At 33.3% G+C, this 19,944-nt stretch overlaps 1 protein-coding gene across 3 annotated transcripts in view; it reads left to right on the top strand.

Annotated features, from left to right (window-relative positions):
* The window catches only part of LOC121738384 (facilitated trehalose transporter Tret1), a 76,949-nt gene that overhangs the window by 37,488 nt on the left and 19,517 nt on the right, over window positions 1-19,944 (top strand). Inside the window, exon 1 of one of the 3 annotated variants that reach the window (XM_042130396.1) lies at window positions 18,279-18,484. The exons of the other annotated variants lie outside the window; for them this stretch is intronic. The gene's annotated coding sequence lies outside the window, so the exon portion shown is untranslated. Of the gene's footprint in view, window positions 1-18,278; window positions 18,485-19,944 lie in introns of those variants that run through there. 3 annotated transcript variants of the gene reach the window in all.

Raw genomic sequence — 19,944 nt, 5'->3', positions numbered from 1 at the left:
CAACGTCAGAGATTCGATCGGTCTTGACGACATTTCGAATATCTTACTCTAAATTTTTTTTTTGGAAATATGAAGTGAATAGTATTTTCTTTTATAATCTTTAGGTTTTGGCGAGGTACAAACGATAAAAGTTGCAAAATTTGACTCCGAGTTTTATAGTAAGATATTCGAAAATTCGTCAAGACCGATCGAATCTCTGACGTTGTTACTAAATGAAAAATCGTTTGTACCTCAAAAATTTTTGTGTATAAATGAACTGAATAGTATCTTCTTTTATAATCTTTCGGTTTTGGCGAGGTACAAACAATAAAAGTTGCAAAATTTAACTCAAAATTTTATAGTAAGTTATAGGAAATTTCGTCAAGACCGATAGAATCTCTGACGTTGTTACTATATGAAAAATTGTTTCTACCTCATAAAATGTTAAATGAGTATGATGTGAATAGTATCTTCTTTAATAATTTTTCTGTTTTGGCGAGGTACAAACGACAAAAGTTGCAAAATTTGACTCCGAGTTTTATAGTAAGATATTCGAAAATTCGTCAAGACCGATCGAATCTCTGACGTTGTTACTATATGAAAAATCGTTTGTACCTCAAAAAATTTTGAGTGAATATGAAGTGAATAGTATCTTCTTTTGTAATCTTTCGGTTTTGGCGAGGTACAAACGATAAAAGTTGCAAAATTTGACTCCGAGTTTTTATAGTAAGATATTCGAAATGTCGTCAAGACCGATAGAATCTCTGACGTGGTTACTATATGAAAAATCGTTTGTACCTCAAATTTTTTTATGTAAATATGAAGTGAATAGTATCTTCTTTTATAATCTTTCGGTTTTGGCGAGGTACAAACGATAAAAGTTGCAAAATTTGACTCCGAGTTTTATAGTAAGGTATTCGAAATGTCGTCAAGACCGATAGAATCTCTGACGTTATTACTATATGAAAAATCGTTTTTACCTATAATTTTTTTTTGTTATTATGAAGTGAATAGAATCTTCTTTTATAATCTTTTGGTTTTGGCGAGGTACAAACGATAAAAGTTGCAAAATTTGACTCCGAGTTTTATAGTAAGATATTGGAAAATTCGTCAAGACCGATCGAATCTCTGACGTTGTTACTATATGAAAAATCGTTTTTACCTATAATTTTTTTTTGTTAATATGAAGTGAACAGAATGTTCTTTTATAATCTTTCGGTTTTCGCGACGTACAAACGATAGAAGTTGCAAAATTTGACTCCGAGTTTTATAGTAAGATATTCGAAAATTCGTCAAGACCGATCGAATCTCTGACGTTGTTACTATATGAAAAATCGTTTGTGCCTCAATTTTTTTTGTTTAAATATGAAGTGAATAGTATCTTCTTTAATAATTTTTCGTTTTTGGCGTGGTACAGAGTACAAACGATAAAATATGCAAAATTTAACTCAAAGTTTTATAATAAGTTATAGGAAATTTCGTCAAGACCGATAGAATCTCTGACGTTGTTACTATATGAAAAATCGTTTGTACCTCAAATTTTTTTATGTGAATATGAAGTGAATAGAATCTCTTTTTATAATCTTTCGGTTTTGGCGAGGTACAAACGATAAAAATTGCAAAATTTAACTCAATGTTTTATAGTAAGTTATAGGAAAATTCGTCAAGACCGATCGAATTTCTGACGTTGTTACTATATGAAAAATCGTTTGTACCTCAAAAAGTTTGTGTGAATTTAAAGAGAATAGTATCTTCTTTTATAATCTTTCTGTTTTGGCGAGGTACAAACGACAAAAGCTGCAAAATATAACTCCGACTTTTATAGTAAGATATTGGAAAATTCGTCAAGAACGAACGAATCTACCTCAAAAATAACTTCTTTTACACATTTGAACTGCTTTATATACTTTCTTTCCTTCTACTCCATACAAAGCCTTATTTTTAGGGAAATTTTTTTTTTGTTTTTTTTTTCGTAAAATAAAAAAAAAAATTAACTTTAAAAACGGGTACAATCCGGTACAAACGATACTCTTCCAGATGGCATCATTGAAATTCCGGTATCTTTATGTCGGTTGCTAAGCAAATTTTACCACCCCCCCATTTCTACCCTATTGAGGTACAAACGATTTTAATTGCGGTACAATCGGGTACACTCCGGGTACAATCGAATGACATATATAAAAATCATTTACCTTGAACTCGGTTGCTAACTTCACATAGGTATAATACGCGAATCCGGGAACATCAGTGGACTTAGCAGTAGTAATTTACAACTACGTATTCGTAACTTTATATTTTTTTAAATAAAATAAATTCCACTTATATCTACTATGTCTCTCTCCCTCTTTCAGAATTCAGCAATCTATTGTTTCATGTTGTATGATTATTTATTATAGTCTATAGTTCACTTCTCTATATTCTTACAAGTTTATCGAGTTGTTTTCATAAACCACAATTCGAGTTAAAATACTGAAGTGATCTAAGGGACTTCCCGGCCATAGACAACAAAACTCTATGAAAAGTGTAAGCATGGAAAGTGACGTTATTTTATGAATGTTAAATTTACATTCTTGAAAAATATAAAAGTCGTTGTAAATAAGACTGCAAAGGATAAGGAAAGTAAGTCGAAAACCAAGTTCTGTTGGATTTCTGTACATAGACTTGATGAAAAATATATAAATTATTCAAAAAACGAGAATTTTATTTGCCAATCCTTGGTAATATTCCATTGCCAAATTAAATTCAGTAAATGTCAATTATTAATTCATTTAAGATAACGAGTCAATTACATAAGGCGACTTGCTGAAAACACGACTTACTCCAAATTGAACTCTAAAAATATATAAAATAAGGTACAAAATCGAATTTCGGTGTAACAAAATTCTGAATATCAGCGTTCACGATTTTAAACCCCATTTAGTAGTTTTAGGGACGAAATTCCCCTGGCAAGTTCCACAGGACGAACTAATGTAACCGCATCAGGTAAACCGGTTACGGTGACCATGACTTTGTACTGGTTTCGTCAGTGACGTCGTGCGGGTGTGTCTTTGCATCATGCAAGGATTTTTATTTCCATTTATTATGCGCGATGAATCCGGTGGAAATGTCAGAAATGATATTTTATGCTTAGGCTAATGCACTGACCTCCAATATACAATAATGGAGATCAGTGGGCTAATGGGTACTTAAGCGATTGGCCTCAAGGTTCAATGACTAAATATGAATTTTTGACATTTTTTCATCTAGCGATTGGTCCCAAGTAATTATTTTTTATGACTGTCGGCTGCGAAGTCGGATTTATGTCCGTTGCAGCAAAAAAGTTGTAGATTTGAATAAAAAACAAAATAAGTACTTTGTATCAATGATATAATAATAAAATTGCTTTGTATAAAAACATTTATTGACATCGGTCAAGGTTCAAGATAAATTAAAACTTCAAAAATATTTTGGTAAAAATTTGGTAGGAATTTTACACAAACCGTACATTTTCCCTTAAAAAATAGCTATCCTCTCTTCACGTGGTCTATTCTATATCTGTGCCAAATATCGCCATAAAAATTGCTCCAGTAGTTCGTGAGATTTTCTCTTTCTAATATTTTCCCTGTTTTCCCACTTTTTCCTGAGTTTCTTTGGTCGTATTAGTCTTAGCGTGATAATATATAACCTTACACGATAAATGAGCTATCTAACACTGAAATAAGTTTTTAAATCGGACCTCCTCGGAATCCTGAGATCAGCGCGTTCAAGCAAACATACTCTTCAGGTTTATTATATTAAGTATAGATTTTTTTAAATTATCGCTTGACAAACTCGAGTCTCGATCTAAAATACTATGAAAAGTACCAATAACAGGGCCGTAATAGGCTCATAATCATGGGACGATGCATGGTATAATATGGTAGTGATGATGATGATGATGAATATAATTTGCATAGTAGCATAATATGCTTTCCGTTCTTAAAACAACGCTGAAACTCCCAAACTTGTGTATCTATAAAGAATCAGGAGTTCTCTCAGCACCTTCCGAACTACGGTATACCATACCTCGGTGCAAAATCTTACTTGTTGGTAGCGTATGCTTAGAATACTTTGACGAAACCGAAGTCACCACATGTTTCCCTATAAATTTTGAGGAGTTCCTTCGATTACTTATGGATCCTTCATCAGATCACCACTTTTGTGAATATAATACCAAATTGGGATGATAACCTACATACTAAAAGATTTTTTTAATGGGTTAACAAACGGCGCAGTAATCGTTGAACATAAAAAAATCGAACATAACACCTACCCCATTTTGAAAGTCGGTTAAAATTGTAGCCTATGTGTTATTCTGATGTATAAACAAACTTTCGCCTAAATATAATATTAGTAGGATAATTTCATACTCAACTTATAGTTACTAAGTTATAATATTTTTAGTAGTCGATGTGTGGACATTCTATCATTATAGATAGGCAAATTTAAATATTTTATAAGGCTATTGCCCGGGTATTTTTAGTTTGGAACGTGTATGAAGTATGAACTGACGAAACAGCTTTAAATGTTACGAAATTAATTATTTATAAATAATTCTAAAAGTCAGTACTTTTCCGAGTTTACCCGGATTTATGTGACTATTAGAAATATTGATTGCTTAATGGCACAGATTCAAGTTTTAGGTACATATTTTTGTGATTTGTTGTCATTACAACACGACGTAGCACAAAAAATTGCCAGCTGCGTAAAAATGTACTGTCGCAGTAATATTTAAAAAATAATTTTTGATAACGTTACGAACACGTAGCTATAAATTCGTGCTAAGCTCAATCCTTAGATTTTGTTAATAAACTTAGTGGAAACGTTTGTACTAATTAATTGATTTTAGCTAAAAATAAATTTCTAGTCTAGATTTGAAAGCTTTAGATACAATTTACTTTAGCTTTTCTAGGTCAATTGATTCCAAACAAGCGGTCTCTAGTTTCTTTACTTTTTCTTAACAAGAATACGGATTGTTGCTAAATAAAATATTTGTATCTTTTTTGAGACACTGAAATATTTTTATTTAATTTAGGTAATGAGAAAATGTAAGTAAATATTTACTCAAGTATGAAAATTATTCCTCTAAACTCTAAAGCGTTTACTTGTATGTCAGGCAGATAGACTGACGAAATGGACTAACTAAACCATAATAATATTATTATGTGTTTCTCGAACGAAATATATCATGGATGGTCCCGAAGAGCATCGTGCATTTCAAAAAAAGTTTCAATTTAACAAAAAATTTCATAAAAAATTCTTGCGTTCAGCAATACCTTGTATAATACAATATGACTACAATTTAATATGCATTTTATCTACATTTTGTTTGGAATTAAATTAAGATAACCTTCGTATCGGCACCTTGGCACTCAGTGACATGGCAACAGATAGCTATGTCAGAGATCAAGTAATTACATGAAGGACGACTTTTATAAACCAGGTTATGGGCCCAGGACTGACAAGCGGATGTAAACAAAGCTACTTTCCCCTTGGCATAAAGTTCATACTTCATAGTATTTATAGAAACTTTGTCTATGGCAGAAAGCTACGGAAGGATATACAAAGTGACAGACTGACATAAGAAATCTGTCATATTGTCCCTTGAATCCAATGATATTCTATGTTACTAACGTAACTAGATTGGAAGTTTACGGTAGCAACGCGTTGCCACTTCGAAGATGCCTGCAGGCATATCTCATATACATAATGACATAACGAATATATGACTTGACATTGTCTTTTGAACAAAAAAGTGGTTACGCATTTCTGAGAATCTTTTGTAAGACATTGCTACTCTAGTATTTTAGAAACTCATTGCTTGCCTCGGTCAGCTTCTGAAGCTACAGCATTCTTCTGAGCTCAAGCTAAACCTTCTAGAAGTATTAGTTTATATGTTTTTTACATAGAACATTACAAACGAGTCACCTGATGGAATTAAGCAACTACCATCGCCCATGGACATTTGCAAGTCGCAACATCAGAAGAGTTGTAAGCGCGTTGCCTTTTAAGAGGGAATACGCTCTCTTCTTGAAGTTTGCAGAGTGTCATTAGTGTAAATGTCAAAATGAATTGCTTTTTAATGTTTGCTTCAAAGAGATCCGTAGGATCGTTCCCTGTTCCTTTAAAAAAATGAGTTTCCCCTTCTTCTTTTTTAAATATGGCCCCATTTATAAAACGTTATCTATGTCATTGGCATAAAGATTTTTTCGCAAATAAAATAACTGCGAACGTTATTTACTAAAGGACGCCCGCAACTCCGTTTCACCAAAATTTATTTATACTTAGAGCTGGAACCGTACATTTTTCCGGAATAAAATCCTCTGTCCTTTCCCGGGACTCTCCATGGTATCTCCATGCCAAATTTCAGCAAAATTGATTCAGCGGTTTAAGCGTGAAGAGGTGACATACAGACAAACAGGCTGACACATTAAAGAATGGATTTAATTGTAACCGGATATAAATAAGGTGTTTGCACCAATTAGCAGCTGATGACATCTTGTCGCGGAAACACGAACAATAGACAATTAAACATTGATATTCTTTTAAAACGATCCCAGATCATTACAATGGTTCATTTCACTTGATTTAGATGAAATAATCTACGCAATGTTATCACGCTAGAGGCACAATAGACATATAATTCTGTCTACTCTGCTAGAGGCACACCAGCATAGACAGTAAACAAAAAGTTTTTTCGACGTTTGACAACGTTTCTGTTAATATTTATCAAATGTTTGTTTATGTTATACGGTCTACTTTGTAGTTTGTGCTATAAAATTTTTGGGGTTTTGTGCTATAAAATATTTGGGGGCTCTTATGAAGGCTCACAAATTTTTGCTCAGGCGCGGTCCGAAGGGGGGGGGGGTCACAGGGGACATGACCCCCCCCAAAATGTAAGGTATAATTGAAAATAATATAAAACCCAGAACCGTCCGAGGGCGCAGATAAAAAAAAATATTGTAGTGACTACTGAGCGACCCCCCCCAAAATTTCAGGCTGCGACCGCGCCTGTTTTTGCTAAGGCACTTTGGGGCTCCCGTGGCCTGGGGGCCAAGTACCAGTCGTCTAGGCCATTTATCTTTATTTTGCCTCTGACTCGTCACAAGACCCGTACCGTATCCGTAAGAAGATTGCCGTACCTACCAACTATACAAGGAGTAACAAAACTAAGTGATAATACTTTAGGGCGTGTACGTGTTCCTTGTAAAGAGTTCTCCACACCAAGTCTTTTTTTTCACTTTTGTATGGGCAAGCGCCATGTCACGAGTTTCCCGATACAAAAGTGAAAATTTTTTTTGGTCTTTCAGCGCTGCTACTTTCACAGTGAACTCTCAACAAGGAACACATACACACCCTTAAGTATTATCACTTAGTTTTGTTACTCCTTGTATAGTTGGTAGGTACGGCAAATAAAGCGCGGGTAGCAACGCCCTTGGCATCTTGTGACGAATCAGAGGCAAAAAAAAGATAAATGGCCTAGACGACTCATACGACACTAAAATATTATGTAAGTACATAATATATATAATTTTGCAGTAAATACTAGAAAATGCATTACGAAGCTAAATATATAAACTTTGTACTATAACTTGACACAATAGTTGCTGTTTTGATCCAAATGACATAATGACACTTCCGGCTATTACCGGGCAACTGCGCAACTAAATATGTAGTTGTTACTCATTAGTCATTATTCATTACCGTAGAAAAAACTTAAGATGTGACTTTGATATATATAAGTACTATACTTTTGTTACTACGTCGACATACTAAAAATTCGACCAGACAGACATGACGAATTAACAAAGGCTTTGCCATTTTGCTACGGAACCCTAAAACTGATTGTTAATGCTTTGTAATCACAGTGACAATCATGGTTATCTATCATGCCCAAAAGTGAAAAGGAGACCTTCTCATCAAACATTAATTGTGAAGTTAGAACCTGCAGGAGGACAGACACATAGCAAAGACTTGAGAAGGTCTCGATTTTGCCATTTAGAAAACCCTAAAAAGTGAAGCTTACAATATTGATTAGGGCATTCCCATACATACATTTCAGTGTGTTGATAACATAAACTTAAAATAATAAGTCTATGGTTAAGAACTACGAATAACATAAACAATTTAAAAAAAAAAAAAAAAAAGGTTGATAAAGTAAATCCGTTATGATTTTATGAACTATAATACCAAAAACGGTCATTTAATTGTTATCGAAATTACGTCACCGCAAAATCCAATGACTAAATCGAATTTCATGTTTCCTTTTTTAATTTATTGAACGATATAAATAAATTTAATTAATTAATCAATATGAAAGTAACGTACCGGAATCGTACATTTTTCCGATAAGTATAAAAAGTATCCTATATCCTTTCACGGGAATCAAAGTATCTCCATACCAAACAGCAAAATCGGTTCAGCGGTTTGGGTGTGAAAAAGTAACAGACACACAGACAGACACACTTTCGTATTTATAATAATTAGTAGTAGATAGATACTCTAAGGAGTTTTACTTTATACTAGACGTTCCGCGCGGCTTCGCCCGCGTATAATAGGAATTTCACATTGTACGTTGTAACTTGTAGCCCGCTATTATGCAGAGCCTCTTTTTTTTCGTTTCTCAGTACTGAATATACGTAGACAATCAGTCTTCAAAGCATACCCAGTAATTTTTACAGCTTGACCGCCAAGTTTTCTGATGACCTCGCTAGCTGAAATTGTTACATATTTCATAATAATTGTATTAAAATGTTAGTATTTCCATAGACTAAGGAAAATAGTATTTCGTAAGTCACGTAGGCAGCCTGCGCGGGCGCACGTACGCTGTTTTTCCCCTAAACTGGAATTCTGGTCACGGACTGTTATGGTTTTGTGGCCATTCTTCCGTGTAAAAAAATTCGTTCTAAGATTTGGAACTTGGGATTTTCCCACCACCACTATTAGGGTTTTTCATATTTAATTTGCCACTGTCCACTAGGTGCTGTTATGTAGCCTAGGGGGTCGTTCCCGTTTCATAAATCATACCACAAATTTTTCATACCGCGGTATGAAACAGCGAAGTACTGTTTTTGAATTGCCTGTTTCATACCGGCGTCCGAAACAGTGAATACCTTTTTTGAATTAGTCGATTCGTACCGCAGCGCAGATTTTAGTACAGTCAAGCTCAAAATATCTATACATATTATATAAATTATAAAATAATAAATTATTTAATTTTATTTTATTATTTATTACATATTATTATTTTATTTGCTTATTTAAATTAAATAAATTCATCTCAGAGAAACCAAATACATATTGAGCAATTTATTGATGGTATACGAAAAGACTAAGTATTGTTGTGCTTTATTAAAAAAACCTGATGATGTAAAAAATTCAAAAAGATCAACAGATTCAATTGAAATAAATCAAAGAATATGAAACGAGCAAACGGGTCACCAGACGGAAAGCAACTTCCGTCGCCCATGGACACTCGCAACATCAGAGGACCTGCAGTTGCGTTGCCATCCTTTTAAGAGGGAATAGGGTAATAGGGCAGGGGAGAGTAGGGAAGAGAATAGGGTAAGGGATTGGGCGGTGGGCCTCCGGTATACTCACTCACTCGGCGAAACACAGCGCAATCGCTGTTTCACGCCGTTTTTCTGTGAGCCCGAGGTATTTCTCCGATCGAGCCCGCCCATTCGTGCCGAAGCATGACTCTCCCACGTCACAACCATACAAAAATTTAAAAAAAAACTAGCGGTACTACGGAACCCTACCTGTATTGCGCGTGGCCCGACACGCACTTGGCCGGTTTTTTTATTTGTATTTTCTAAACTATCTATTTTCATCAAAAAAATCAATGCACACTATGAGGGCACTTTTGAGATTGACAGCTCACGGACCATAAGTACATTTATATTCTTTTTGATAATTTAAAATTAATTATATAGTGTTAGGTTAATTTTAAAGTTCTATTTATAATCAAACTGTGATTCTATTGTTAGAAGTCTGATAGTATATAATATACATATTTTATGATTTGGAAAGAAATGACATTTCTATATACAAAATATTTTTTTATTTCCTCTTGTTACCACTTTTCTATACGCCAGTATAAATAAGTGACTAGACTAAAAATAATTAATAAAATTCATGGTACGAATCCACCCATACCAAAAAAGAATTCGTCGTTTCATACCACTCCAAGCACCGCGGTACGAAACAGGCAATTCAAAAACAGTACTTCGCTGTTTCATATCGCGGTATGAAAAATAAGTGGTATGAAACGGGAAGGACCCGCCTAGGCTGCCTTTCCACCAGAGCTGAGCGGAGCTGTGTTGCGGGGAGTGTGTTTTTGAAAACCAATAGAATTACTTCATCGACATGACTTTGCGTTTGCCATGACATCGCTCAGCGCGGCGATGCTATTGCTTCTCAAAAACACATTCTTCGCAACACAGCTCCGCTCAGCTCTGGTGGAAACGCAGCCGGTCGTGTAGAACCGTTGTCATATTTCACGATGTAGCTGTCATAATATTATGTCTATTTCACACGATAGACCTTAGGCTACAATCTACATAGCGGTAACTGGTCGTAAATGGAATATGAAAAACCCTCATATCAATGATATACTCGTACATTAATGGGCATTGTCAAAAAAAAATCACATGTACTTTTTATATTTTTTTTCGTTAAAATAGGGTATTTTAAGAATATAAATTAAATAATTTTGAAATTTATTGGCTAGTTTTTTCTAAATAATTTTTTAAACTTTCGCTCTGACGTCATCATCGGCGGCCAATTCACCTCTGCAGTATGTTTTAAATTTCCTTTCAATCTTATTTATAATGGCTGGTTCGTCAAATGCAAGTTCTCATTACGTGAAAGCTGATACGAGAAGCTTACCAAAAGTTCGAAACGTAATGTTGGTCGAATTTATTGCTAATTTAACGCCATTGAAGGTCAAACAAAGGTTAAACATATTTGTTCAAAAATATAAGTACTATCAGAGAAGTTGATTCCTATGCAAATCGGGGACCTAAGTAGTTTGATCGCGTTACGTCAAACCCAGCTGACAGATCACAATTAACATTGAATTGACATATTCGACCAAATAACGTTGGTCTGTCAATTGCATAGGAATCAACTTCCTCGATGGTACTTAACTAATGGGTATTTTTTTTCGTTTATATACAGAAAAACAATCACTGACCTTATTCCTCGAAATGTATTTGTAATGAGCAAAATTAAAAAAAAATGGACAATCCCCATTGTTATGGTACTTACGTCCAGTGTCCACTGTGTGTCAATAGGCATGATGACAATTTTTTTTTCTTATTGGTAATTGAAAGGCCCTTAAAAATAGAAACATCGCTGAAAGAATGACTCTGATAGCTTAAAAATTCACCAAGATATGACAATTCAAACATCTCATAAAATAGACCTGCCCGAAACGCTCCATACAAAGTGCTACGAAAGTATGACGTTACTCTTTCGTAGTTTGTACACAGCGGGAGAGAACTTTGTTCGATAGGTATATTAAATATTGCGTTTATGAAAGTGGTTTCATAACAAAAGTTGCTTTTAATTGCATAAGTTATCGAATGGTATATAAATATTAAGAAATTTAATAGAAAAAAAAAATCGACTTGAATATCCAATTTTGAAGGCGCATAACAAAAAAAAAACAAATGCTATCAAGCTGAATATTTGGGAACACTTACTTTTTACCGTGATTTCTTTATTTTATTAACAAAATTTGCTAATCTTTGACCTTGTCATCATCCCTATAAGAAAGGCCGAAAATATTCATCCTCTCGTCGCATGATTTCAGATTTGAATCGGGTAAAAACCGGCTACCGAAACGTGCCAATTCCGTGATTCCTTATCACATCATCACTATCACTTATCATTATCACGAATGATGATCGGTGATAGCACCAGAGTAGACAGAGTACTTATGTCTATTGTGATAGCACTTTGTCTATGTTGATAGCAATTGCATTTGATAGATCGGCAGTCGCTATGTGCGTTTCTAGCCGAACAAAACACGAAGCACGTAGACTTAGTACTAGTGCAATACGTAGTTTATATTCTTAATTTAAACTTCGGCTATTTAAGCGACTTCCAAAAAGGGTTATGTTCGGCTGTGGAGATATTTTTTTTGTATGTTCAACGATTACTCCGCCGTTTGTGAACCGATTTTCGAAATTTTTATTTTGTTGTATTAGGTTTCATTTCGTATCCGTTCGGCACGCCCTGCCTGCTGTTATTGTTGTTACATCTTTCTTTCTTTGTAGTCACGAAGAAGACATAATATTCAACAAACGTTCAGCAATAACCCAAATTGGCGTTAGTTGCCCTGGAGCAAATATAGCAACAAGTTTCACAAATATGTGAAAGGGAATTTACCCTGTAGCAAAAATGATCTGATCTTGAGGAAAGTGCTATAAACAGGACGGAAATCCCTTAGATTTAATTTAAGTTTACTGCTCCGGTGTACATTTGTGGTTTCTGCGGTTTTAATGCTTATACTCTATAATATACACTTGATGAATATCAATAAGTAGCTACATACGTAGGTAATGATATTGCTTAGCCACAGTAGACAATATATAGTTTTTTTTTTTTATTTAACATTTAGTGTACACAAGAAACTTATTCTAACACAATTGACATGGAAAGACGACACAAAGGAACTGCTTATTTCTATAATTAATAATTTAATTCATATATGCACAAACTAAATTTAAAATAATCTAATAATTTAGTTTGTGCATTTTATGATGATATGCGTGACATTTTATAATTGACAATAGTAGGGAAGTTACCTAACAAAAATTAATTGATAATTTAAAAATATCGAATCACTTCGATTTGATTTCGATTCAACAGAGTCAATCTCTATTGATATAAGTTCCGTTTCATGCATCTGACATTTTTCAAATGTTTTCGTAACAATAATTTTATATTCCTATTTCACAGTTAATATTTATAATTTTATATTAATAAGTTAGCATTTAGCAACTTTTCATTTTTATTCATTTACAATTATAGGAAACATTTGTTTTTGTAGATGGAATATAATTTATTACATTTTGATTTTTTTTGTTTTCTTGTAAAAAAACCCGTAGCAAGGAATATGAAAACTGTCACTCATATCTTATATCTTTAAACGAGCAATATATATATATATATATATATATATATATATATATATATATATATATATATATATATACTATATTATATATATATATTATATATTCCAAATATATATATATTATATATATTTGGAATCTCGGAATCGGCTCCAACGATTTTCATGAAATTTAGTATATAGGGGGTTTCGGGGGCGATAAATCGATCTAGCTAGGAATCATTTCTAGAAAATGTCATTTTCATCGGATACCGAGCAAAGCTCGGTCAAACAGCTAGAGTTAAGGGTGTGTTTGTGTTCCTTGTATTATAGAGTTCACTGTAAAAGTAGCAGCCGCGAATGAATTTTTCCATACAAAAAATAAAAAAGCTACTATTTCAGCGCTGCTACTTTCACAGCCAACTATAGGAGACCCATACACACCGTAAAGTAGGTAGGTATTATCACTTAGTTTTGATACACCCTGTATAGTTCAGCCCCGATTTCACCAACCTTTGTTAGTAATGTTAAAATGTCATGTGTTCTCTTCTTCGATCAAATAAAGCTTCTCTTTAAATCATAAGAAATACGAAAGAAGCAACGTGACACTAATACGAGCGTTAACTTTAACAGTGGTTGGTGAAATTGGGGCTTAGGGCTATTCCACCGCGGCGCACGGAGATACTACGCATGTGCGTCAAGCTTCGCTTTGTAAGAAAATATAATATGTGACTGTGTCCACTGCAAACCACGGACACGCTACGCACGAATTGACTCACGTAGCTTGCTCGAATATGGTGCACACGTAGCTTAAGGCTGCGTTTCCACTGAAGCGGAGCGGAGCTTAGCGGTGCCTAATTGACCAATCACCGTGCTCGAAATCTTCGCTGTCATTCCGCTGGAATAGCGCGATTGGTCAATTCGGGCACCGCTAAGCTCCGCTCCGCTTCAGTGGAAACGCAGCCTAACGCTGGCCACGCTACGCAGACTTAACTGACCTGTATGCACGGGATACACGGAAGCGTGTACATAGTCGTAAGTAACGTGTTTGTGCTGCAGTGGAAAGGTTGACCCACGTAGTCAAATAAATAAATCCGTGCGTACGCCGCGGTGGAATGGAGCCTTTAAGTTACTAATGCTCCAACTTGAGGATTATCAGGTGAGCCACCGCTCTATCTTCGCATCACATCGCTAATTATAACACGTCGTGTGAAATACGATATCTTATCAAATTATAATGATGATACGACACGTACCGCGTCCGAATCATACTATCGATGACAAAGTTTTGAATCTAAATTATCTTACAATTTCTGGACTCCAGTAAATCAGATATGTACTAGAAGTCAGACATTAAATTTTAGAAAGATCAAGGCTCTAAAGTCTAAAGTGATGAGCATGGTTTTAGAGCCCTGAGCCAGGCTTAAATCGACATAAGTATACACTATACCACAGAATAGATAATAGTACACTGTACAAGTAACTTTAAATATACTTCAATTTGCGACATTCGCGATTCCACTGCTGGTGCAGATGGCTCAGAGGAAAATAAAATCAGTTCAAAGATTGAATTGTTTTTTTACTTGATTAAATTATGCAAGGAATTATTGATAACTGCAATAAAACATAATATATATATATATATATATATATATATATATATATATATATATATATATATATATATATATATATATATATATATATATATATATATATATATATATATATATATATATATATATATATATATATATATATATATAAGTAAATTTAACTAGCTGACCCGGCTGTTTTGCCATATACATTATTTCTAGTAAGTATCTATATAAAAATATAGATAAAAACCTATTCTCAGGCTTAACGAATGTACCGTATAAAAATTGCATTAAAATCGGTTGAGCGGTGAGCCGTTTTGGAGGAGTTCGCACACAAACACTATGACACGAGAATTTTATATATTACTAGCTGTCCCGGCAAATGTTGTTTTGCAATAATAAAAAGTATTTCGCCCATATTATTATTTTATTAAAGTGACTAAATAAGTATTGCTGATGGCATCATGGCAACGTCCATCGCTATCCCGTCGCACAAAATATAATGGTCGCCGTCAGTCTCGAGTTGTAATAATTTACTATTATCTATTCAATAAAATATGCACTTATCAATATAAAAATTAAAAAGTAGCCAGTAGCCAATTCTCAGACCCACGGAATTTGCAAATAGGTAAAAATCAGTAAAGCCGTTTTGAAGGAGTACGTACGGTATTACATTGTGACATGAGAATAGGGAACATGCAAATATAATATTTATGAAAATTTTGCTATTAAAACGTTAAGAAAATAGCCACTTCTAGGTTAATATTTTATAAAATATTGTTTTTTTACAAAAATTATGAATTAAAAGTAACTTGAAACGGAACGGATTTCAAAACACCAATCAGCGTTCAGTGACGTCACACATGCTATCCCCGCGTTCCATTTTGCGTTAAAAACGATAAAAATGCCTCCATTTTTATTTTTGAGCGTTTTGATCGTTTTTAACGCTAAGGGCGGATTCGACCAAACTGGAGTAAAATTTTACTCGAGTATAACTGTCTCCTAATCTAAGTGAAAGCTGGTTTTGCGTTTTTCCAACTTCTAATCCAAGAATGAGGTAATTATATTCATACTCTTTGAGTAACTTGGTAAAATGCAAACGATAATACCCTAGAGTAAATTAAAGTGATAATTATACTCGTGTAACTTCAAGTTTGGTCGAATCGGGCCTAAATAGAACGCGGGGCATGACAACTTTCTGAGAGACGTACGATCTGGGGCCATTGACAATAATTATTGTCAAACAGTAGTGACGTCATACAGACTATAGATCCGTTTTTGCGCCAAAATTTTAATTGACAATTTTAAACCTCATTTTTTGCAGTAAATTCCAAGGTTTTAATTTTTTAATATACTTGTGGTCTATTCTATATGGAGTTCTTTAAAATAAACACAAAAATTAAAATATCGCATCTTCCCTATTTTATGTAATAACTAATAATAATTAATTAATTAATAATTAAGAAGACAGGCACGCACTATTAGGCGTAGTAGCGTAGGCTTTTCGTAGCACTGCTGCGAATAGTTGACCTCATTAGTCATTACTCATTACATAATACATAATATTTTCGTAAAATATTATTATACTAATATTTATATTTAATCATATTTCATACTTTATGAATATGTTATTAATATGTAATGTAACAAAGGATTTTATTCTGAGCAATGAATAATATACTCTGAAAATGTTGTACTTTCATGAAATTATGAAAAAAGGTCTAAAAATCTCACGTGATATAATTAAGTAATCTATACTAGACTGTTTAGATAAAAATTGCAAAATCGCAATGGAAAATTATAATAGCGAATCTTCGATAGATAAATATTATTACTGAAGCAATAATATCTGTTATTGAAGCTGTTACGACACGTTAAATTTTCCACATAAAATCCTTTTCCTTAAAGAATATTATAAAGAGATGCCAATTGCCAACATTCATTTTACATAGGTAATATATACATATACCTACATTTAGTATAGCATACAATCTATTATCAAAAATATTATTCGTTATAAATTATTAATACTTAGCTCTAAAGTTTTTTAGAATATTTTTATTATACGATTAACAAAAGGATATACAAGATGTAACAAAACTAAGGGCCTGTTTCACCACTTTCTGATAAAGTGCTTAATTATAGGCTATTCACAACTTTTTTGACAGATTCTCCATACTTGATCTGTCAAGTTAATTGGTGGATAGCCTTATCAGGAAGTGGTGAAACAGGCCATAGGTAAGTGATAAAACTTTAGGGAGTATATATTATGGCCCTTCTATAGAGTTCACTGTGAAACTTGTGAAAGTAACAGCGCTGAAAGAGCAAAATTTTTTTTGTGGAAGGTGAAAAAACCGGTACCTGAATCTGAATACCCTTCTCAGCTCAAGTGGCTTCCGATCAAGATGCGTCGAAACTCGAAATTCTCACGTCCTGCATTTACTTTACAATATCCTTTTTAATCCATCAACTCCTGCCTACCTAAAATCAAATTTCAATTTTCTAGGTCATTGCAATCCTATTCTTCGTTCTGCAAAGAAACTTACGCTTGCCTTCCCTTCCCATAAAACTTCGTTCTATGATTCTTCTTTCACCATCTCCGCTATTCGTCTCTGGAACTCTTTACCTGATTCTATACAAAACTCTGAATCCATAAATATCTTTATGAAACGTGTCAAGAAACACTACTTAGACCTATTTCCTTCAATATGAACATTTTAGTGTTAGTACTAATATTAATTACCTTCATAAAATTCTTTTCTCCTGTAATTTTTTCATATTTTTGCCTTATTATATCTATGTAAAGTATAAGTAGTTTATTTTATCTCATATTAAGTATTGTAAGTAATAGTTTTATACTATTTTTTTTTCAATTATTTTATATTGACGGTTGCCTGGTAGAAACCGCTTACAGCGGTAAGGCCGCTAATTTGCACATTTTTATAAATTTGTAAGTTTTATTGTAATTGTATTGTCATTGTTTTATGTATCTTTTGTTGTGTTCTTCATTTTGTATGTTACCTTATGTGCAAATAAAGAATTTATAATTAAATAAAAATTTACTCTTTCACTGCAGCTACTTTCACAGCGAACTCTTTAAAAGGAGCCCATACACACCCTAAAATATTATCATTTAGTTTTGTTACACCCTGTATACTTACTAAATGTACGACCTAACATTTCAGAGGCGTAGTTACGTGTTATCCAGTGGGCGACTAATAATATTTAATGCTTACGTGCGAGTTATAGCTACTTATTATATTTTATAAAGTAGAAAATATATTTTTTCCTTTAGTAAAAGGTACTTAAAATTCCTTAATTGGAAAAATAATAATTTTCTGGGGTTGGTATTTGCATAGTATGTATTTTTAAAACCATCCATAAAGGATAATGTAAATTTTCATCCGCCAATAAAATATATTGATGGTCGATATAAAATAATAAAACGATCACTTTGTAGTTTGTACCCGCGCGCCACGCCAGGTTGAAGAAAACCACAGTACTTAGAAACGTCACTATGTGTCACAACCTGCGCGGTTTCCTGTTTTACCAGCTTTATATATCTTATATGTCGAAGACAGCGCGAGTCCCGCACTAGCTGTCAGTGTCGATGCGCTATTCGGAAAAATAGGCCGCAGCCTTACGTGAAAAATAATCGAAATTGTTTATGACTAGTTCGAATTTTACGCGCTAAGTTATTGTGCTGCGGTTTTTTGATTTTTGAATTTCGAATTTTGTGGGAATATTGGAGATTTTTTTATCGAAGGTAAGATATTTTATATCAAAAAAGTTTTTTCTAAAAATTAATAAACATGAAAAAATATTTGCCGAAACACTTTATTTTTTTTTGATTTGCTCAAGTGTTAATATTAAAAAATATTATATTTTTAAGAGACATTTTTGTTTTCGCGTATAATCTTTTTCCTAAAAAGATAACTATAAAACTAAAAGTACTTACTTAAATAAGATTTATTGCTGTGATGAAATTTTAATTCGTAGTAACTATACAATTAAAAAGACAAATTGCCGTCAAAGAACAATTTAATTATAATTGCATAAAATATTAAAATAATTAGTGTTAACATGACAATTAAGTTAATTTATGTAAAATGTAATTACTTTAAATATACATTATTGAATTAATGTAAAATATTCATGGGAAGTCAATGACATTCTACATATACAGATATGTTACGTCCATACTATTTTTCGGCTTAAACAATGAGTTTTTAAAATACTAGAGTAGCAATGTCTTACAAAAGATTCTCAGAAATGCGTAACCACTTTTTTGTTCTAAAGACAATGTCAAGTCATATATTCGTTATGTCATTATGTATGTGAGATATGCCTGCAGGCATCTTCGAAGTGGCAACGCGTTGCTACCGTAAACTTCCAATCTAGTTACGTTAGTAACATAGAATATCATTGGGCTTAAATCTCTTCCGAACAATTGACAAATTTAACAGATAAGTGAAACAAAAGATACGAAAAACCATTTACATAAAAGAGACAGTTCTATTTTTAAACGTCGAATCGTATCGCTGTCTCTTTCTTCGCCTGAGCTATGACGAAAATTCGTTTTTTTCCAGATTGTTCGAAAAATTATTTGAAAATGTAAATAATCGAGGTATTTATTGCAATCAAGACATGTGGTAAGAGATTCCATGTGTTTGTTTACTTTCGAGTCATAATTGGTACATTTTCGAAACACGCACGACGTCATTTTCTAAGACAAGACGCGGCACGTTCGTGACTGCTCTCGATGCAGACTAATTAACAGACGGCCCAATTGGGCCGTATTTGAATCTTCACAACGCGCGCGGTAGTAACATATCTGCTTTGAGTTTTTCATCATTGTGGGAAGTTCTAATGCCCATTACCTAGACTATATTTACATACGAAATTTTAGATTAAGTACTACGTGTTGTTTTAGTTTATCTTTATTTCAATATTCAAAACGACTATTTAAAAAAATAAAATATATGATTGTATATTATAAATGTACAAAGTGACTATGTAGTTATTCATCTAATTTTGTTTGAGGTCACGGTCAGTTTTGGTGAAGTTGTTAACCTTATGCTGTAATTGGCAGTTTAGTCTGTATCTTTGAGTACAATTAAATCGTAGAAAGTCTGTAAAATATCTGCTAATTTATCAGGTTATAGACTTTCTGCGTACTTATTTTCTTTTCTTTTTTTTTCAAACATTTTTAAAAAGTGTCATTGT

This window comes from Aricia agestis, chromosome Z, assembly GCF_905147365.1.
Source record: "Aricia agestis chromosome Z, ilAriAges1.1, whole genome shotgun sequence".
Taxonomy (NCBI): domain Eukaryota; kingdom Metazoa; phylum Arthropoda; class Insecta; order Lepidoptera; family Lycaenidae; genus Aricia; species Aricia agestis.
The sequence above is the reverse complement of the archived record's forward strand: the minus strand, read 5'-3'. Positions and strand labels throughout refer to the sequence as shown.